Source organism: Cyanistes caeruleus, chromosome Z (assembly GCF_971803275.1).
Source record: "Cyanistes caeruleus chromosome Z, bCyaCae1.hap1.1, whole genome shotgun sequence".
NCBI lineage: Eukaryota > Metazoa > Chordata > Aves > Passeriformes > Paridae > Cyanistes > Cyanistes caeruleus.
This window is the reverse complement of record NC_141732.1, coordinates 5,498,429-5,521,849: the sequence shown is the minus strand read 5'-3', so window position 1 is coordinate 5,521,849 and position 23,421 is coordinate 5,498,429. Positions and strand designations below refer to the sequence as shown.

At 36.6% G+C, this 23,421-nt stretch overlaps 1 long non-coding RNA gene across 2 annotated transcripts; it reads right to left on the bottom strand.

The window, feature by feature from the left end:
* Positions 1 to 811: 811 nt before the first annotated feature.
* On the bottom strand, positions 812 to 11,412 carry LOC147648014 (uncharacterized). Of its 2 annotated transcripts, none has more exons than XR_015280327.1 (6): positions 10,898 to 11,412; positions 8,661 to 8,867; positions 5,776 to 5,922; positions 3,748 to 3,962; positions 2,306 to 2,429; positions 812 to 949 (listed from the first exon to the last, which is right to left on the bottom strand). It is a non-coding gene; the product is annotated as an uncharacterized LOC147648014 (long non-coding RNA). The 2 variants fall into 2 exon arrangements; XR_015280328.1 differs by having other exon boundaries at positions 2,306 to 2,425; positions 10,898 to 11,393.
* Positions 11,413 to 23,421: the final 12,009 nt, after the last annotated feature.

Below are 23,421 nucleotides of genomic sequence, written 5' to 3'. Positions count from 1 at the left end.
ATCCTGACATTTTCACACAATTTTAGCATGAGTATAGCAAAGACCAACAGCAATATATTAAATGTCTTCTGTGCTTATTTTCTTCTACAGTCTTCTGCTTTTTCATTTTGGGAAGCAAAATCAAAGCTGTCTCAATGGAGTAAACAGGATCATGTACAGGCAGTCCCACTTCCCAAACAAATACAAATACCTTTTGGAAAAATGCAAAGCCATCCAAGGCAATAAATATCTAATCTCATAAGGGAACCACTAATACAACTCATCCAAAAACGAGTATTTTTATTACCTGCTCAGAACAGTCCTGTAATTTGAAATCCTTTGAGTAAAACAATTAAAACAACTAGCTGTATGAACATGACAGTGAGACAATACATGGGCTTTTTTACCTTTCAGTAGCATAACATTAATTCTGAGTACACTGTTAAATACTCTTAAATACTGTTTCCATTACCATAAATCTTTCTCATGAATGGAATTTTGTCCTGAATTTTTGTCATGTATAACATATATTTTATGAAGGATTACAAATAAAAAGGAAAACTCTTTCCACAACAACAACTAGCAAGCATTTAAGGTTTCTAGATGAACATTTTCAGCTTGTCATTTTGTTTAGTAGCTAGAAGTAGCAATCATCACTGTCTGACAAGGCAGATAGTTGCTTTTCTCTCTTTGTATTCCTTTTGCGCCTGATGAAATTACTTTTCCAGGCTAACTAGAAAATCTCTTTTAATACATTAATGCTTGCATGGAAGAAGTTGTTATTCTCCAGAAAGAAAAAAGAAGATTCAGTTTATTATTTACTTTTCCTTACCACTGGACCTTCATGCAGGTTGAAGCTGGTTGCAGCATTCACTTATCTCCCAGAGGTTTCTTCAGTTTTCTTCCTGTCCTCAGCCCCCTCTCTCCACTGGGCATTTGAGGATGAAGGGTGTCTTCATAAACTGGAAAGCTGGCACAATAAGATACTTCAACCAAAATTACTTTTGTCAAATGCACTACATTCTTTTAAAGGATAACCAATGAATATGGCAGATACCACATTAGCATGTCACATGGCATCTGAAGTTGTTTGCTGTTTTTAGGTGAATGAAGAAATTTATACTCCTTCTAAGAAAGACTTTTCAAGTGGTTATGTTTTCAGTTAGCAAACCTCGTGTCATGAAATTCAATTCATTATTTGTATATGGCCTTGAAATTACACATAACATAATATGCTTATATAATTATATATTATTATATTATGTAATTATATATATTATATATAAATCAAAAAATATTCATATTTTAATTAACACAATAGCTCTCTTCAAAAAGACCATGTCACATCTTGCATCATCAACCCTGATTTCACATACAGTTCTTGCTCCTAAGTTTTCTACATCCCTGACTCTATTCTGGCTTGATTTCTAAAGCAGACTACACAGAATTTTAGTCTGTTTTTGTACTGTGTCAGTCAGGAAAACAGATATATCAAGAGCCTGGCATGACTAAAACTGATGAGAAAACTACAAGACCAAACAACAGCACAAAGGAGACAGAACAGAGACAGGAATCCAAGGAAGAATTTAAAAAGATTGACTGAGTATTTAGGCATGGTGTCAGGAAAGCCAAACACTTGCTTAAAATTGATGTTTGCAAAGGATGACAAAGGATTTTAAAGCTCAAGATTTAAGTATCTTACTAAAAATATCTCCATAACCATCAATCTTGAATGAGTTGCTCAGGCCAAATACTTCCTTTCCTGTAGGAAAATGAATTTCTTTCATTCCCACTAATCCTTGTGTAAGTCAACATGAACATCTGTGTACGCAGACCCATATTTTAGGGTTCTAGTTCTAGGCTGAAAGAGAGGTCACCCAAGTTCTGTTTCTACACACAGAGCAGACTGTGCCAGGCAGGAAATATGATTTCCTCTGGTGATTTCCTCAACTGCCTCGCTGAAGTGGAAAACAATGTTTGCATAATAAGTGTATTTAGAAAAACCATCTTTTCTAGACCTGCTGGATGTGTTGTCCTGAGCTCACCCCAACCACTACCGGAGGCTGGACCCTACCATAACTATGATTCTCAAAATTCTTGGTTTGGCAAATAATCTGTAACAGGCCAGTTATCATCTGTACCCACTCACAATTCTTTGGTTACTGATATGGGTCTGTTATTAATGGACTGCCAGGTTCTGACCCTTTGGGTTGGTTTGGCAGGTTGCACTAGATTTTCTGTTGACTGAAAATTGCAGGGAACGTGAACAACAAGTTGTACTCAAGCTGTTTACTGACATTTTATGATGGTTTAGAGGGAAACTTACTATTTTTTCCTCTCTCATGTGCATTTTCTGACTCTCTGAAATCTTTCTGTTCTACCACTGTAAAAGCTCCTCTCCTGCTGCCTTGCTCTTCATTCAAATCATCTTCAAGTTCTTGAATTCCTAACTACCAAGTGATAAGAAAGCAGTTAAAGGAAGTCAGGAAATACTACCATGGTCTTTAATGCTGCTCACTGTTCTGTTCTGCTTTTTACAGGTGAATATATTATACTAATTCTATATGGAATTAGAAAGCATTGAACACATGTAAAAATGTATTAATTCATAGAGTTCAAAGCAGAGAGAAATAGATACGCTGACCAAAAGCACATTTTGTTGTCCTTTCACAGTGTTTAGATTTTCCTGTTTTATTTATATTAGTGAAGTTTTCCAGGGAATTCTATTTTTTTAAGCAGACTTGGGAAAGGGTGGGATTAACAGTAAAAGTTACACTTACATTCAAAATAAAGCTCATGTGGAGCTTGTTCATGTACATGAATAGATAAGAAAACCTTACCAGCTCTTTACCATAAAAGATAAATCTCTCACTTCAGGTAGTGTCACCCTTCTAATTCCTTTGTATGTTGTAAAAGAAGAGAGTGAATCAAGAAAACTAAGTCATCCCTAGTTATTCAATCATCACTTCAGAAATCTACATGCCTGTACTTAGAGAAGGTCATAAGAAAATAACTGACTAAAGAAGTGGCAATGCTTATTTGTATTCCTCAGAAAACAAGAAAAAAAAAGGATGAAATTCCTGTTTGTTTTCTCATTTAGTTTTGCAAAAATACGGTGTGAAGGCTTTGTTGGTCAGTATGAGATCACATAGCAATCATCTTATAAATTTTTCACACTTGTTTTTTAAAAAAAAATCTAATTTCTTGAATGGCTCAAACCCTGTGTGATACAGTTTAATAACACAAGAATTTAATATTCAAGTATACATATTACATTTTTTTCACATATTTAAGCTTCTCTGGTAACTGCACACATAGTAGCTTTGAAACTGAAATGTACTCTGAATAATTACATTTGGAACTGCAGTCTCAGGATGCACTAATATCTCACACCTAGAGAAGTTGGATGTATGCACTGTATCACCAAAATTATCTAAGCCCATTCCAAAGATATAGGACTGGATAATTTAACAGTTTAACTATTTTGAAACATTTCCTTTCCCCTCACTGCTTCAACTCTACTTTGAACTCCCAAACATAAGAATGTTACATTTTATTTTAATATTTAGTCTATTAACTTGATAGTTGCCTGAAAAGAAGGAGCTATTTTTCTATTATCTTTTACAATTTTGACACTCATTGCAAAAAAATCTACTCAGTGTTTTCACTGAAGCAGGGAAGTCTTAACATTTTTGGAAGATTGTACCTTTACAAGTTCATCTTCTGTGTTACTGTAAACTTCTACAAAATATTTAGTAAAAAGTTTACCTGCATGATTTCTGTCATTTATTTACATTCCATATGTGCTAGTCTTGCTGCTTCAGCATTTTCCTCCAGTTTGTTTGTTCTCAATGTAGCTGCCCAAAAGCACACTTTGAAAATATTTAAGTCCAAAAAGATGATAGTATTATGCAAAGACAACTTCATTTGTTTGGTTTATTAGGCCTCCATAAACCAACCTATGGTATCGTCACTTCGGAGCTCTGAAAACTCATATCAATAAATAAATAAAAAGAAAAAAAATTACATATCCAGAATATTAGAATAATATTTTCTGTTTAGTTATAATATTGATGTAGGATTATGTTCTTGCTGCACTTTTAACAATCACAGATACCTAGCTCCATAAAGGCCTGGACATGGAATTTAAATTGAAAAAATGGTTTTAACAAAAGCAGTTACTTCAGAGCTGTCCTAATAGAAATTCACATGCAAATTTAACTACACTGTTTTCTATTAAAAAAAATATTTTCACTTAGACTGATGACTGATTTGAAAAGGACTGTACACCCCAAAATGACTCCTGCCTTCAAGTGATGCAACAAAGATCAAGAAAAAGACATTAATATTAAAAGTCATTGTAACTTTTCCTACAAATTTCTTTTTCATTTCTTTTTCTCTTTCTTGATTCTGCTGCACTTCCTCTGTACTTTCCTTTCCTCCTGGATTTCTCAGTCTCCTCTGAGCTGAGCTCCTTGGGGATGTTCCCTCACAGGGAATCCTGTTTATCACAGTCCTCTGGGTCAGGACAAAAACTCCAAAGCCTGATAGGATCTTGTTTCTTGTGTTTATTAGGATGTTATCACAAAACCTGGCAGGTGTCTCCAGAATTGCTGCACAGGTTCAGTTCACTGCAATCTGGTTCATTTTCCTCTGGTGGTACAGAAAGGCCTTGTGGCTCACTTTGTGGCTCACTTTGGCCTTTGAAGACACAAAATGGTCCCAAACCAAGCAGTTCTTTTATCTTTATACCTATTTTCACCCAATTAACAATAGACATGTATATTATTTTTCTTAATGACCCAATGACCCATCAGCTGTGTGCTGCGCTGTGGCATTTTCTGTCCAATCACTCACTATTACCCAAAAACCTCTAGAAGAAGAACATGAAGAAGAAAGAAGGAAAAGAAACAACATTCTAAATCCTCCATCTTGCCTTCTGCTTTGTAAATTAACTTAAAATCTAAACTAACTTTTTCACCCATTGACTTAAGAAAACTCTCTAATCTACACTCTCACACTTTTAGCTTTTTCTATCTAACTTTTACAGTTGTTTTCATATGTTTCATCACCATGAAAACATGCTCATGAATTTCATATTATATGAAATTCAGTGTTTTTCTGGATCTTAGAGCTAAGTATCAGAAACAAGGGCACACACTCTGTGTCTCAGACTCCAGCAGTCATTTAAGACACTTAAGGTTACATATATACAAGTGAAGTCATTGATTTTGGCCAGCTAAAGCAAAGTAGCAAGCATGTGATACTGAATCTTGGCTCTAAGCACCTCAGTAGGGAAACATTCACAGAAAAATAAGCAAAAATTTTAAAATACGGGTTGTTGGCAATAAATTTAAACTCTGTGTAATCTCTCACATTCACAAAAAGAAAATAATTGAGAAACAGAGATCTGTGGAAGTCGTATTAAAGAGAAAATCAGCAACAGCACAGAGCTTACCAAACCTACTCCACAACATCAGCCAAAAGGCTTAAGCATTGCCTCCTCCCACAAGATTTAACTACTTAACAAGCTTAATTAAAAAAAAATAAAATTCACAAATCCTACACAAATATTTCCCCTATACCTCTATAAGAGTATTTTCCCAGTGACATAAACCTCTTCCCATCTGCTGCTCAAACACCAGCTTTTGCCTTTCCTACAAAACTGACGCTCCACATTTTGTTAATCAAACACAAGGCATACATAGCCCAACTCAGAGGTTCCAACCCTCAGAAATGAAAGTGATCACTTGTACCCATGCTTGCTGAGACTCCCAGCAGCAGGGAAAGCTTTACCTCCAGTTCCCTGATGAGTCTCTCCTGACGTTTTTCCTTGAAATCCAGATGGTTGGCCTGGAGCCTCAGCATCTGGCTGCAGCCATGGTGCTCTACCTCTATATCCCTCAACTTCCTGAGCATGTTTAGCAGGACAGCATTTGTTTCCTAAAGATAAATAGGTAAATGAATAAATAAATACATCAAGAGGTACTTTTTCTAAGCTAAAGTATTGTCTTTACTAAAGCAATACAGAGTTCAACAGCGTAGTGGAGACCACATCAGAGGAAGACTTTAGAATTTTAAGATCTAAGACACCAGCACATACCAACAGAAGTGTTTACGCAATAGCAGACAAGCTTTTAATTCACCACCAAGAAATCTGTGTTGGCCCAAAAATCACTGTGAACACGATCTCTTGTGGCAGAGTGATATCTAAAATCAGAGCCAGATCTCTACAGGAAATCTTTCCCTAAAAGATTAAAGCCCTTACAATCTGTTTTGTCTCCTAGCTCACTGGCAATGATAGAAACGGGGAGAATTTTTGGTGAAATGATGCATGGAGACAAAAGTTCATTTTGGTTCTGAATTAAATTGCTCAAACTTCAAATCAGATGTTTTTAGAAAGAGTTACTCCCACAGACTAAATAATTTTAATGTCTGCTATTTTGAAAAGGGTTTTCTTCTATCTAGAAACTGAATTACTTAAAAAAATTATGAAGTACAAAGTCCTCAGTGGAATAAAATAAGCTGGTCCGCACTTCAATTTACGCATACAGAAACTGAACTAAGCTACAGGTTGGGAGAATTATTGACATTATTTGACTCTGCAGCTCTGTGAAGACACATCTACAAAATGCCCATGAATTTGGACTAGATTTAAGTTAATCCTCTAGCTTTGCTTGTCTAGCAAGACAGGTTTCCTCCCTTTGGAATGCCAAACAAATAAATGAATAAATAAAAAGCAACCATTTCTGCAGAAATATGTGCCTCAAAAAATGTAGAAATATTTATTTTTTCAAGTTTATCTTCCAGGTATTAACAAAAGTGAGCTGGGAAATGTGAAGTAACAGATAGTTTGCTGTTACAGAAAAATTTAAAAACAGTTTATATTGGAAAAGTAATTAACATTAGCAAACACTAAATTTCATTATTATATCAAGCTCATTAAACAAGTCAGTATGAGCTGCAGGTTTTCAGAGTTCTGAAGAATTTCTGAATTTTTCAGGGTGGCATGACTGTTTGACACTATCCCCATAGCCACCTGCAAATATTTGCTCATGAAAAACACAGCTAGTAATTTTTTTTAAATTTATTTATTTTTAAACCATGTGTAAACCACACAATCTCTCAAGTGTCCTAAAGAAAAAAAGCCGTGAAGGGATATATTTCCTGCCTAACCACGAGGTGATGCTATTTCCCTTCTTATCGAACTCCAGCACCTCCTATCCCAGACCAGGATATGCCCAGCAGAGCTCACCACGAACCTGTCACAAAGCAGAGAGGATGTTTTTTATCTGTGTGCCCCAGAGACACATTTCAATACTCTGTGACTCCACTCCATCCCTACCTCAGCATTTTCACTGCCAAGTTCAGAATTAGGCAGTTTTTCCAACCAGGACTTGCCCGCATGCTCAGAATCCCACCTCTCTGCACGTATTAAGACCACAATTAAATCTCCTTAGCTTTCATTTTATAACTCTGAATAACTAAAGGAGATTTAAACCAGGCATGTAAATACACAGTTCAAAAGACTGCAACACATTCAAAGTCATAATTTGTAAACCCAGATGTTTCTGATGCTTATCTGACAAGTTTAAATGAATTAAGCTTTCAAGCAATAACTAATGTAGTCAAGTCCAGATTTAACATTTTTATTATTTCCCAGAGTTTTATAACTATATATAACATAACTGTAGGGTGATGATGGGCAGGGGAATAGCTACAAAAGCAGAGTGGAAAAACGGAAGTTTTTTACTACTGAAGGCAGGTTAGGGTTTGGCACGTGGTAGTGAACAACATTTTCCTTTCAGAGAGTTTTGAAAGTTCTGAAAGACTTCTGAGTTCAGAGACATCAAGATTCTGAAACCCTATAGCTCATGCTGACCTGCTTAATGAGCTTGATGTATTCATGGCAATCTTAGTCTATTTATGTTAATTACATTTCCTACAATTTTGTAGGTTTAATACATTTATCAATAAAACCCCTACCTCTACAACCACTGGCAAAGAGCACTGACAGAGAACTGACAGAGAACATGATGTCCCAAGCCATCCACTGCTCATTTTGTCCTTTTTTGAGGACAACATCACTTGACAGAGCATAGCACACTTTTTCACCTGATCTTTTGATGCAACATTAAACTCCCTGAAGGTGGCTTCTACAAAGCACTGTACACAACAGAAGGCAATACCCTTCCAGAGCCTCCTCAAACTAATTCAGCCCTTTACTGTTAGCCAGAATTCAGTCTACCCTGCTGTACCTGGCCACTTAAAAAAAAAATGCTCTGTCTAAAATTAGGCTTCTTCACAGCCTATATCATGCCCTGCCTTTATAAGAATCAGCTTTGAATGTAAAGTGACTTGTGTTTCTGCTTGTTTTGAGAAGGACCTCAGGTCCTTTCCACAAACTCCTTTGTCTTTCACTACTACTGTTTACTGATGACTTGGGTTAGGTGTTTAACACGGCAAACAGCCACAACACATTCCATCAAAGCCCCAAACCAGCATTACATACAAACTGTAACTTCATAAAGCTGTAATCTTCAGAGCTATTCTGCACTATTTATCTATCTGGGGGATTTTTTTCTCTTAAACCAGAAAAACGCCAACACACCACACACTTCGCATCAAAAAAACTTTCAGCCAACATATCATGGAACTTTCCATCTATTAATACATCATACCTGACAATCCTTCTTTGTTTTCATTTTTTCTTTAATTAGGAATTCCATCTCAGTGAGGTTTACTCTGCAGATGTTATCCCTCTCAGTGAGGTTTACTCTGCAGATGTTATCCCTCTCTGCTGTAAATCTTTGTTGTTCCTCTTCCCACTGCCACTGAACACTTTGAACATTTTCTCAGTCTCTGCTGCTTTCTGCTGATGTTTGTCGCTGAGTATTGTTGTTTACCAAAAAGAAAAAAAAAAGTGAAAGAGTAAAAGACAAATATCACTGCAAATAAGCACGTTCAGAAAAAAAAAGGTATAATTAACATAAATTCTTATGTGTATTGTGATATCAATATCCTGTGAAACACTTGAACATTAACACTTCCAGTTTCACTACAGAGAAACAATCACATTTTTTGTTCCTGTAGCATGTTTCCAACAAGGACATAGAAATGATTTGGAGATTTTTAGCAATTAAAGCTCTTCTCCTTTTGGAAAGGAACAAAAAGTAAACTCTTTCAAGTGAGGCCTCAATAGCATGGGGAAGTTAAATGCATTTTTCTGCAACACTTGGCTAGTTTAGTTCCAAATATCTATATGATGCTTTAGTCTGTATCAATTAATTTCAAGCTCACTTTAAGTAACAGTAAAGACATGAAAAAGGCTCTAGAACAACGTAAGGCAGTTTGTGCTAATGAGCAAAGGCTTAGCTTTTCTGGGGAAATTTACTGCTGCTCAAGAGTTTTAAGTCTTCGGCCCAAGAACTGCCCCAAGATAGGGAAATACTGCATATACGTCTCTGTGAAAGCTTCAATGCCAAGGAAAAGTTCTTTTCCTATAAGCAGTTTTACTAGGAACTTCATTTCACAAACTGGCTTTTGGGTCAAAATATTTTGTATTAGCTTTTTATGTTACTGAGTATAACTAGCTATGTTAGCATTTATGTGATCACCACTTTCTAATAGATTTTTACTTCAAATTCATCCTATTCCTCTGAAATTTCTTCCTGGGTGGAGAATGGTGAAACAACCACAAGGGACATGTTGGGAAAACACAGTAACACAGTAAATTAGTGGACATGATGATGTGGGAGACCTGTCAGATGTCAGGAAGTCAAGTCTCAAGAAGAACAGCAAAAAAACAGTTTGGAGAAAATAATAAAGACAGGGCACAAGTGAGATGCCCTGTTCAAGAAGTTGGGGTCGTATCAAAAGGTGAGCAAGGCTCCAAGAGACCAGGGAAAAGAAGCAGTAAGTTAAAAACTGAAAAAGAAATGAGAAGCAACACCTGGACTATTTGGATTCTTTGACATTTGTCACAATAAAAACCAAACCAGAAAAAAACAACAAAAAACAAACCAAAAATAAAAACTCCAAATAAACATAAAAAAAATTCAACCAAAACAATTCAAATTCAAAAAACAGTTTGAGAAATTTAAACCAGCCATAAAACTTTTGTAATTTCTGTGTTCTCCAAATGAAAGGGCAGATTTCTTATTATCTTTAAAAAACAATCTGGCAATACAAGTGCACTTTCAAGTTTCAGAGTCTCATTTCATTCTTGTAAGGTTACAAACTCCAGGAGTGCTCCAGTCTTTTCAGTGAACACCAAAAGTTCACAAATACGTCTCCCCTACTAAATTTAAAGAGTACTATATTTACTTAGGTAACAAAAAATTCATCTCCCTGGCTTTTAAGTGTGTGAAATCCCTCTCTGTTTGAGAAAGATTAAGAATATTTGAGTTTCTGAAAACTAGTAGGGAAAAAAATACCTAGGTAAAACACTTCCTTTCCTCATACTGCTGTCATAACACACTGTCCTGGAGTGACTTTATAATGCTGGTATCACAAATCACCTTGTTTATGTTACATAAAAAGTTCTGCACCTCTAAGATTGGCTCTGAGAGCGAGGAGGGGGAAGAAGAAGCTGCAGTTTGTGTTCAGAAAGAGCCCTCACTGACCTTCATCTTGCTCCTGGGCTGTGCTGTCTGCAGCACTGACAGACAGCCGGACAGAGCTCTCCTTTGCTTTTAGTTAGTTTTTAGCTAGCTGAGTGTAATATATGTTGGTATAATTCGTGTTTTATTGTACACATATAAAATCAAGTATTAAAGCATGTCTTATGTAAAAAACACAAGCAACTTGAGGTTGCAAAAGCAGCTGGAAAACCAGGAATTTGCAAGAGAACCACCCAGAAATCAAGATAACACTGAGAAGCAAGATAAGTCCTCTAACATCCCAGTGATTAACCTACCTGATACCGACTTTATCTGATTCTCTAGGACCATGCATCTCAATACCCAGTTCACATAAAATTACTCAGACTCTCCCCATTTCTTGGAAACTTCATGAACAAACCAACAGAAAAAATATGAATATGTAACAGCACAAGAAAAAAAAACCAAAAACTGAAGCTGCATAGCCTCAAGCTAAAAAAAAATGTATAAAACAGAGCTCTCTAAAAGACAGTTTGTGAACTTGGGGGAATCAGTGTGGCAGAGGTTGATTCAGAGGTCACCCAGCGCCGATCCTGGGCTCAACGCTGACAGTGATTGTGATTGTTTCCAAAATTCCATTTTGCAAATATTTCAATAAAATTGTTATTGATAAATTTGGCTGAATTTCACTTATAACACTGAGACAGAGAAGTTTCCCAGACTGTATTTTTCCTTTTTTCTTGGGTCTGTGCAAACCTGCTTTGGACTGAAAAACACCCAGACAAACCCCAGGAGCTGATGCCTGTGGCCTACTCCGGCCTAGGCCTTGGCTAGACCTTCCAGCGCCAAAAGGACTGATAAGAACCTGAGCCAGCCAAGCTACACCACATGAAAAGGACTTTTTCTGGATTTGCCATCTCATCGAACAGTGAGAGGTGTTATCGTTTAATATTTTTCAATTTCGGTTAAATAAAGTTTTTTCCACTTTTCCCCACGGAAATCTCTTCCTGAATCAGTTGGGGGAAGGGCTGTTTGGATTTGCTTTCTAGAGGGACCCCATTCAGAGGTTCTCTCCCAAATTTTCCCTAAACAAGGACAAATACAGTTATTTGTATAAAAAAGAAAACTAAAGATGATGTGAAGAGGCCAGATATGAACAATGAAAAATGAGAAATATTTGAAAAGATGAAAGAAAAAAGCAGTAGAATGAGAACTCCTGGGTGGAAAAAAGTGTTCTTGGAAAGAATGTAATCAAATAAACAGGACTAGATTTTTTTTTTCCCCCACTGAAATGTAAAAGGAAAAACTGGTGGACATACTGATAAGCAGGATGCTGAGAGGGACACTTTAATTACAATTCTGCACACACTGAGAGAAGGAATAACAGAAGGTAAAGAACAAGAGAATAAAAAGGGATTGATAGATTTAGCAGGTTATATTTAATTCATATGAGACAGCAAGGGTTTTGTAAAGACTTATGAGCTTGACATGGGAAAAAAAGAGATATGTGTATATATACATATATATATATAATATATACTTATATATAAGTAAGTAACCAGAAAATTTTGTCCAATCTCTGCTTGTTTTCATGACTTGGGACTAATGTAGCCTCTGGTCCATAATTTATTTTTTTTTTTTAAATCACCTTGTCGTTCCAAAAGTTTGGCTTTTACATCACATGGCTTGTCCTCTGCAGAATATATCTGTATATAAGCCTCTTTTCTAGCAAAGGACGTTTCACTCTCCAGACCTTGGCGAAGAGCCTCTCCTCTCTCAAGTTCCAACCTTAATTTCATTATTTCTTTTTCATAGTGAGACATCTAGAAAATAAGTATTTTGGCAATTGCATTCACAGCTGCCATCTTATCCCTGAATTATGTCTGAATTTGAAATACAGTCTAGAAACTGCACATTTTAGATACCTTTTTTTTTTTTTTATGCAAGCTGATCCTGCTCCTAGATTAATTTCATGTACTTTAAACATACTCCCCTGTTTTTCCAAACACACTCTGCCTTAAGGAAATAAATTATATTGCACAGGCAATTTTCTGGTAACTGTATTTAACAACTAGAAAAACAGTTGTGTTGGATGCTAGACTATCGAACACCTCATAACTCACTGTGGAAAAACACACTTCAGTCCAATGATGTTCAGCAGTCAAGCAGAATGCTATAAAACACAACAAACAAAACAAAGAAAACACTTCAAAAAAGGATTCTTATCCAGTGTAAGAAAGATAGTCACTGCTGTTAGAAACTGGATCCAGAAACCACATTAAAGCCATTTGAACACAAGAAGGTGGAAAGTAAAACATGCATTTCTTCAGAACATCTATAAAGCAGCAGCATGCTTATTAACAGGAGCTTAATTCACGGGAAATAATTTAATCCCATTACACAGGTTTTCCCTGATGCTCTTGTGGCAAACTAGTACCTAAATGAAGTAGCAGTGAGAAAATACTTCATTAAATTTTTCTTTAGTTTGAACTATTATTACTGCTCTAAGTAACAATTCTCTTAGCAGTTTGTTAGGGGCAGCTGGTGTGGATGCTCATTCATCTGTTGTTGATTAAATACAGCCATTAAACCAAGTTTGTTTCTCCATATCCATTGATTTAGGGATTCCTTCTTCTTACACAGTGAATTGCTCTTGTCATGCTCCCATTTCTCCATCAATGGTGGGGTGATTGTATAAAACGGATCCCTGGAATTACTGGGATTAAAACACTCAAACAAACAAACAAACAAATAAACCACATCTTACATTGAGAATTCCAAAGCTGAGGGTGCAAAATATTCTTCTGCATGACTTTGCTGTTGTGTAGTGCTCAAGTTTCTTACACACACCTTCAAGTATTAGCAATGACACTAAAAGTGATATCAGTTCCTATGAACAGGCATGAGAGGTCTATGTAGTGCTACTTCTTGGTTATTTTCCAAATAGTGACTGTGATTTTGATTCACCTGGTGAAAGGATTATTTCAAGGAAACAAATTGCATTTGAAGAAACAAATTACACTAATTCCAAAAGTAAAATAAAGCAAACAATCAAAAAAACAAACAAACAAACAAACAAAAGGGGTCCTTGCATCTTTATTGCATTGATTGGTTAATTACAAATTTTTTTCCTCAGCCTTATGGAGTTTCCTTCTCAAATCTTAAATAGTATCCATTTCTGATGGATTTCTATCCTGAGCTAATTGGGACTCTTGTTTATCATTACCTGAGCTGAAATACATGTTTTCAAAAAAACAAAAGAAAAAGAGTATTCCTTCGAAGTTTTAATGCTTCTTTATTTCAATTACCCAATCATGGGCCCGGTATTTTAAGCATCCACATAAGTAAAATGACTTTTTGCAGTTTTCATCTTACTACTGCTCTTTGAAGAAAGAATTACATCGAATTGCTTATTGTACAAGATTTGAGAAATGTGACATCAGGAACTTAAAACATAGATGCACTTTGGATTTACAAAGTTGATTTAAGTGTAACAAGTTCATTATTATTTTCAGTATCTTTATTTTTGATACTGAACTTCCATTATTTTTATAATTAACTTCCAGGAGGAAGTTAAAACAATTGCCAAGATTTTTGTCTCCAAAATAAGTCTCCTTTTTTAACATACCTCTGTCATGAAATAAATGCACAGATGTGGAAAAAAATTCTCTTTTACACACTTTGTCTGCCGCGATACATACATTCAAACTACAGACATGCAACTGATCACAAGCACAACACAAAGGATAAGGACTCCAAATTACCCTGTTTTATCTTCATTTCCACTACTATTTCAGTTAATAGAAAATCTACTTGGCAATTAGCAGAATCAGGCCTCAAGCACCACAAGCAATAATAAGAGTCAAAAGAGTCAAAAATACATAGAATATATATATATATATGTACATATATACATAAACATAAATATGTATTAAAGAACATATTGATTAACTAGCTAAATAATTTAAAGTGAAATTATTATAGCTTCAAACTGGACAACTTTTAAGTTATTTCCATACTTGAAAATCAGTGTTGACATTATTTGATATATGTTGGTTTTCACATTATGTTAAGTATGTAAGGCAGCAACAGTATTTTTCTCCACACAGAAGTGCAAGAGTTTATGGGCAATAAATGTGAAATACACCAATAAAAGAAATATGATTAAATTAAGCACTAGATTGGTATACTATAATACAGAAACGTAAATACTAAAATACTGTACCTTTGTCTACATGAAGTATTTTTTACAGAAATTACATTGTATTGGGATTTAATTAATAGATCTTTCTGAATAAAAAGTCACCACTTTACCCCAAAATTAACATTTTTTTTGACCAAAAATTTACCTGATGAGATATGTTTTCTTATGTATTTTTTTGACTGGCAAAAAAGTCACAAATGCCATCAATGAGGGGATTAGTAACTTATACTAAATCTTACCTTTTAAGACATTACTACTATTAGAGGATGAAATTTCAGGTTTTTAAGCTGCAGACAATAAATATTTTATAATTGAATAAATACTAAGTAAATTCCCATTTAAAAAGAAGACAGACTTCATCTGTGAAATCAGGATATCTCTATGTCCCTCAGAAATTGTTCCACAAGGTACCATGTTCTCAACACATTTTATGTATTTAATAAATGTAGGGGATAAGAATCATTAAAACCTGCATTCACTGCAAGAAAACCACATGCCCATTATTTGTTTTCAGCACCTACTACCAGAGTCATACCCAGAGCAACCAACATGACTGAAAGAGCAAGACACCAGCAACAATTAAAATAACTTAATGCAACTCAGCTCCTGCAACAGAAAGGTTTGGAAATAACTAGAACCTGAACAGCCAGAGCACCTGTAAGCTGAATAAAATGTTGTTTGTGGACATCATGTAATAGGTTTTCTCCCTGTCTGGGGAAAACACAGAAGAAATAAATGCAAGTAAATTTATTCAGAGATAATGAATGAAGTATCTGTCTCAGCTGAGGATAGCTAAAAGCCAGAGAGTACCAAGGGGGAAAAACAAAACCCAAACTGAAAACTAGGGAAGACAGTCCAAGAAAGAAGGGTTATGGAAAAAGTAACCCTTTATTTGGTCTGTAGGCAACAGGGGAGTCATTTGGCTTCTTTAAACTTGGTGAGATTTAATGTTATTCTCATGGAGAACACATGGAATGAAAGCAAGAGAAAATTATATTAGTTTGTTTAGCACTCAGAGTTAAAGAAATCTGTTTCTTTCAGCTCTCCTATTAAATATCCACCAACAAAGAATGGTAATGGAAACACCTACACATTAAAACTTACTCAGAGGAGAAACTAACTATGCAATTAACTATTCTGCTTTACTGAATCTGGGCGGCGGGGAGGAATAAAGAAAACCACAAAACCATACCATGCACAAATTTTATGACACCACAAACATTAGCAAATTAAGGATGCTATGGAAATGAAAAACGTGTATTAGAATATTAAAACAGAGAACATAACATTAAGTACTGGCGAGAAAGCATTATACACTTTTTTGAAATAGCATTTTATGCACAGCTTCTGAACTCACAATGCAATCGGTGGAAACTTAAAAATATATATTAGAAAACCACATTTTTTTTTCTTAATATAGAACCAGAATCACCCAAACCAACAAAAACAAACAAACAAAGAAAAATAACCCCTCAACCAGCCACTGACAGAACTGTGAACTATTACTATGTTAACCAGTTCATTTTGGTTGTCTACTTAAACATTTCAAATAAAATAGAAACTAGCTTTAATAATGATTGTTTCTATGATATTTTATTTAATTGTCACAGCATGGCCAGAAAATGCAGTACTTTATCAAAGCTTCCTACTACCACTTGTAGGAGATGTCTCCTTCCATCTTCATGTAACAACTAGATGTGCTATGACCATAAAGCTCTCAGAAGATTCAAAGACAAAACCACACAAAATCCCTGGAAAGTTGCAAAGCATACGCAATTTGCAGTCTGACAAAATTCAGAGAATGTTTTCTACTTACATTTTCATGTATTACTAGTTCATCAACCCTTGGTTTTGAAGTAAAAGATGTTTTTTACCAGCTACAGCTTTTATCTACAACAGCATTTTTAGCGGGATTTTAAGAATCTTCAAGAAAACATATGAGCAGGTGAAATAGCTCTTGAGTTTTACATTGCAGAAAGCATTTTGTAGCTCAAAACCAAAACTCTCAGAGTTCACTTCCCAAGTCTGCTGGTTACAGTCAGCATTGACCATTGCAGAAAAGCAGCTTTTCACTAGCTTCAATTCCACAGCCGGCAGAAAATGCAGAGTGATTTTGCAGTAGAGAGAAAAGTTCTTTCACTTACTACCTAGCAGTATAATTTTGCTAAACTTCTGCAGCTGAAGGAGCAGACTGTAGTCTGATTTTTTAAGCAAAGTCCGTGTTTGTGGAATTTTGCTGTTCCTACATAACCAGCAGTTCTGTACAGACTAAAGAGTGACAAATAGTTAGTGACAAAGATCAGACATAACTTATCAAGTTATAAAGCACAGGGGTCATGGTAAGACTTAAAGCCAACCTCTACCACCTCAATTAATGTAAAAAGCCCTCCTGGGCCTCCTGGGCAGTGCTCCTACATGCTGGCAGAAACTACCTCCTGATGACTCTGTGACAGTTTGCATGTATCACACCATATCTGGTTCTTCCTCAGCCTGAAATGCATCATTTCAGGCATCTAGAAAATAAATAAGCCACAAAAGCAGGAAATAAACTGCTAGACTTAAAAATCCAAAGCTGGACTTCACCAATTAGCTTCCCTGGAAGAGATGTTGTTTGAAGAGGATGAACACATGGTGGCCAAAATGCAGGTTTTTAAGTATATAAACTGTGGAGAATTAAGAACATAGTTAACCATATATACTTTTACTTACTTTACTTTAGTTTTACTTTTACTTAATGAGCATATATACTTTTACTTAATGAGCTTAAATATTATATAAATATTATATTATATATCTTCTATATAAAGCCATAAAGCCGTTACAGCCTCTAGCAGAGATGTGTTTTACTGTATCTGTCAACCTACTAAAATATTTTTTAACCACTCATGGAAAGTTACACAGCAGTGTTACTACCATGTCATGTGAGCAACTACCACAACTGCATTTTGACATCAGCTTTAGAAAACAGAATTGTACTGCTACTCCTTTAAGTCTGAATATTGTAGAGAAGCAAATATATGTATAGTAGAATATCTACTGTCAGAGTTTTCAGAACACAAATAAAAAAATGTTATGTTGCATAGATTGAGCTACATTTTCCTAAGCAGATTACAAAGTCTGCTTCTCTTCAAAACAATTCTAAGGGAGATAAATAAAGGTACTTTGATTTTTTATGTATATCATATATCCAAGACTACCTCTCTAACAGAACACTCACTGTGTTACAGGCTGCTAAGTCTTTCACAAATTGCAACAGATTTCTGCATTAAGATGTAGCCCTGAGAACTAATAAATTAGTTTTTCGTAACACCATTCTTTTTATTATTGCAATTTACACCAAACTCTCATAATGAACACAAAATTTTTTCTGTCACATCCACATCATTCTAAATTACTCTGAAGTCACATAGAGGAAAAGAAAAAATTAAATCTGAAAAGCGTCACCTGGGAATGCTAAAGATTTTGAATATGCAGTATTCCTCTGTTAAAACACATACCAATAGTTTACTAGCACACAAAGGGATAAATTCATAAAGCATACTATTTCACTTAGGAGAAAAAGAAATCCAGTGCCATGGAGTAGCTTGTGGGAGCTCCATAATTAAACAAAACAGCAGAGGAAGCTTTTCTTTGGGGAATTATGTTTGATTAAAAACTTGCATCCCTTTCTCCTTGAAAACTTATGAATACATGCTGAATACTTTAGAATAGGCCGCTCATTTAGAATAGATATGAGGAAGAAGTTCTTCTCAGTGAGGATGGTGAGACTGTGGCACAAGTTGCCCAGTGTAGCTGTGGCTGCTACATCTGTGGAAGTGTCTGAGATCAGGGTAGACAGATCTTGGAGCAGCAGCCTGGGATAGTGGAAGGTGCCCCTGCCCATGGCAGGGGGTGCAGCAAGACAACATTTGGAGGTCCCATGACATTTGAAGGTGATAGAGACCACTCAAGAATAAATCTAACCATGATCATAAGGTGCACTAACTTAAAACAGGCAAATCCTGGAGCAAGTAACAGCTTTGCAGTGAAACTACAGAAACTCACCGCACAGTCTGCTGCCGTTGCTGGGAGCTGTCCTGATGGTGCTCCTCTGCCAGCATGATGAGCTGGGATGGACTGTCAGAAGGCAGCAGCTCCTGGTACTGCAGGAATTCCAGTTCTAGGATGAATGCAGAGCCCAAGGCAGGTGTGCAGGAGTTTCACAGCTGCCACGGACACACGCACAGTGATGCCGCAATGCCTCAAACCCAGCACAGTGCTCTGCTGGGTCTCCTGCCCACTCTCTCCAGCCTCTCAGACATGTTTTAAGGCTTAAAGTCTCCTGACAGTAAAATATAAATGTAGGAAATTAAAAGGACCAACTGACATGAAAGCCAGACTGGGATGTGTGTGTCCTCAGGGCAGTGCAATTTTTGCCCAGGTTATAGAGAGGAACAAACAGCTGGAAGATTTTGAATGTCTGTGGACAGAATTCAAAGCAGGGGCTCTCTGGACCACAGGAGCATATTTCCCTCGATGAGGAGGGAGTTAGGGTTAGGGAAAGGTTCTCGCAAGCCAAGAGGTTTCAAGCCCCAGGTATGAGCACATATGTCAAACAACTCAATAAAACCCAGCCTGCAGTATCCTAGAAAAGCATTTTTTCCTTCTCTGAGCACTGCTGTACTTTCTGTAGCTCAGTTTTTAAAGTTCCTGTTAAATTCTCTCTGTCTGCACAATTAGCAAGCAGAGGTTTTAACTCTTTGTTGGCACAAGCCACAGTATCCTGAGCTTCTTTCAGGTTTTGTCTTACAGCACACGTCCGTCAGGATACCTGGGATATATCCTTCAAGACTGAAGGTTTTGATTGAAATAAATACTCCATAACATTTCACACTCTCTGGGATAAGTCTCAAAACTTCATTTCTTGTCTGTGATCTGATCTCTCTAATTGGCTTTCAGCTGTGGTTTGGCTAATTCTGCGTCATGTCGTTATTTTAAATATATTGTAACAAACTGAATAAGGGTGGATGGAAGATGTGTTGGGTGTTGGGTTTTTTTCATTATTATTTCCAAGAGATTTTAATGCACAAGGTTGTGATTTTAAAACAAATAAAATAATAAAGCAGATAGCAAGATAACAAACTAACTCCATGGACGAACCACAGAAAAGTGAGGTTTAAGTTTGGATATCTGAAATAAAGATTGAGTTATAAAATGCAGGCTTTCTCACTGTTGTCTTCTCTTTCCTTTTGTGAAGTTGTCAGGTCCCATCCAGATGCTCTCTATGTGACTTCTTTTAGAGTTTCATGTAAGAGTTGGCTTTTGTCTGCTTCTTCACTGGAGTGCAATTCTAGTTTTTTGTTTGATGCCTGTAGCTGTTGCTCCTGTTCATTCAAAAGTGATTGTGCCTAATGTTTCCAGTGTAACACATTACTTAATTCTCTTACATTGTCAAACCTCTCATGGGCAATGAATTTTTGCTGAGGCATATTTAATTGCTTTTGCAGGCTCTGGACTTTGTCAGCTTCTTTTTTTTTTATCTCACTGAAATCCCACTTGAATTCTGCAAGTTGTAGGTGCAGTGAGTGGTATTCCAGTCATGTTCTGCATGAAACCTTCCTGTAAATTGAAATATTGGCTTCTGCAAGGATGCTTTGTTTTTCATAGTGGACATTCTGTCAATCCACACTCCAGATGTGGAGCCTTTCTCCAGATCAGTGGTGCACTTGCTGTGGACTAGTGGCACTGTCTTTGTTATTACATTCAGTTTGTCCATAATTTCTGAGGAGGAGTTTCTGGCTGCACCTAGTTGGAAGTGTCCACAAAGCCAGGAGATTGGTTTGTTAACAACATTCTGCAGTCCAGTCATGGAGCTGATGGAAATTGACTATAAAACCAGCGGAGTACCTCAAAGCGGTCAATTTCTTCCCCTTCACAAACTGGGAGATTATGCCTGTGTTTGGATTTTCCTACACACATTCAAAATCCAGTGCCTCCTCTTAAGCCCTTTGTCCATGTGAAAAGGGAACAAGAAGACTAGACTAAAGCTTTAAGCCTTTTAGGTTGTAGGAAACTACAACCACTGCTCTTCAGAACACATAAACCAGGCCTTTGAGTGTTCTTTTCCTCTGCCTTGCTTCATCTTGATTGTGAAAGAGCCAGGGGAGAGATGGGGACTTCAGATGGCTTTTCTTTCCAATGCTATTTATTCCATAGATTAGGTCAGAGCAGGGTGTTATGGTTGGCCTACAGCTGCTGGCTATAGGCAAACCCAGTGTCCTGAAGCCCCTTTGGTTCAGGTTACAATGCATCATATCTCTTTCTTTTCCTGTGCATATTATTACATAAAAACCAATCATCATCATACACAATACCGTTACATTTACATATATCCTATCAAAACTGCTATGTTAGTGACTAATCATCTGAGTTAGCACTTACATGTTAAACTTTGGAACTTGTTTTGCAGTGGAAAATTCTTTTTACTTTGGTAAAAAACGTCTTTCTGTCTGCCTATGCTTTTTTACTTGGTAGCAAACAGGCTTTGTTTGAGGACCACTTAACCTGTTGGACTTTTAGCCATAAAACTTTCTTCTGACTAAACCTTTGTTCTAAAACCTTCCAACTTGACTAAATTTTTATTCTTTCAGCTGTTTCAGCAACAACTATCCCTAAATACATCTTTTTATATATCAAAGCTTGTTTTCATTTCTAGAGAACCTTCTGCTAAGCATTCATATCTATAAAACTTTTATGTTAAATTCTCATCCTTCCCAACAGATTGTTTTCCTCATCAGCATGGAGAGCAATAATTAGGCTCCTGATTTTCTGTTTCACTAATTCATGTCTGTTGATCTGGTTCTGGAGAGAGTCTCCTTGGGAAGACAAGCACACAGCCTGAGAGGACACAGCAATAGAGAGGACACAGCCATACAATGCTCCTTTTTGCCTGCTCCTATTCATTGCATTTTCTAAATCCTTTTTTAAAGGATTTTATTGCCTGGTAATGTCCTGGGGAAAGCCCCAGGTTTATAAGTATGGATGCTGAGTGCAAGAAAACAGGCAGGGAGCACAGAGCCTGTGTGAAACTGAGTCACACAAGGTTCTCACTCTGGCCTGAGAAATCATAAGGAGAAATCCAAACAGTCCTTGGAGAAGGACAACCTTTGCAGGTGTTGTTTGGATCCTTGTTGTTTACTTGCAAGAAACAGTCAAGGGGTGTAGGACCCAACTGACCACTGATGGTGATGTGTTAGTTTAATGACCAATGAGAGTTTCACCTCTTGGACCTTCTCAGACCTCTCTATGAATGAAGATCAGGAATAATAAAACTTGCTCTCTTGGGCAACCCAGCTAAGAGAATCTGTGTCATACTTCACCGTTCCTAATATAGTGTCACACATAAGTAAGAATTAGAAGCTTATGGAAGTTTTCTGTACCTGCAGAGAAGTAAAAAAATGTTGCTATTTAGCACAGGTGCAAATAAGGAAGAGTAAAATAAAGAGAACTGCACAGCCACTGTTGCATACAAAATATGTGAGGTTTTGTTTCCACAGGAAGACCCAACTACTGAGGATTTGGAATTGAGCAGGTCTGTTTGTGGCAGCTCACCATTACTCTGGAGCCCAGCAATCACATGCCCTGACTATCACACCAAGTATATCCTTCAGAAAGAAATCGTGCAAGAAAAAACATCTTATTCCAGAAGTCACTCTGAATTCTACAGGAATAATAATGATTTGTTTTGTTCTGGACAAGAAATTCTCATGAAAGCATGGTAGTTACAAATTGGACAAATTAGGACTGATCCTAGGAAGCTGGGTTTTGAAGCATTTAGGAGTTTACTCTCCATTCTTTATCTCCTGTGGCATGGACAGTGCAAAATTAGAGACAGGAGTCAAAGTGGGACAGAGAGGCTGGAGATTTTTGGGGTTGTTACACCCAGCAGAAGATGCTGGAGAGGTTTTAGCCTTAAATCCTGCTGCTGAGAGCAAAAACCTCTTACTTAATAACTCTGTTATTCTCTGTTGTTTTTGGGGATTAAATCTCTGTTGCAGCCAATGATTTTAGAGACATTTAACCCTGAATTCAATCTCCCTGGTACAAGTGGGGAAAGGAGTTGTTTTCCTTGCTAAAAAACATGCCCTGCCTACTAGAAAGCTGTCATCACTGTCACAGGTGATGGTATGGGAGAAGATGTCTATGGGTTTGATCTCATCAGCTAGATTTTCAGCTGCAAAAAGGCAGCTTAAACATCATTGACCACTGCTGAAATTCAAGAAGCAATTTTTTTAAGGTGTAAGTAAATGGTGTAAGTTTTTTGTTAGAAAATAATTAATCCCTCTCTTACTGGAGATATGTATCTCCTGTAGGATAAATGTATAGCTCGAAGAAACATGAGTGTTTCTAATACACAACCTTCTGCTTTCTTGCTTTCCTTGTCCAGGGTCCCACACAGCTGATTTTATTTTGGGTATAACCAGATGCTTTTTCATCCCTTTTCTTACTCTTGTAGTTTTGCTCTGAGCATCTCTGGGGAATAAGAGGCTCCACTTCATTCCCCAAAATGTTTCATCTGGTCCTGATATCTACAGGTGAGCCTGCTATGAGGTGATGCCTGTACTCCTCCCACCAAGACCATCCAGGCCCATCAGAAGC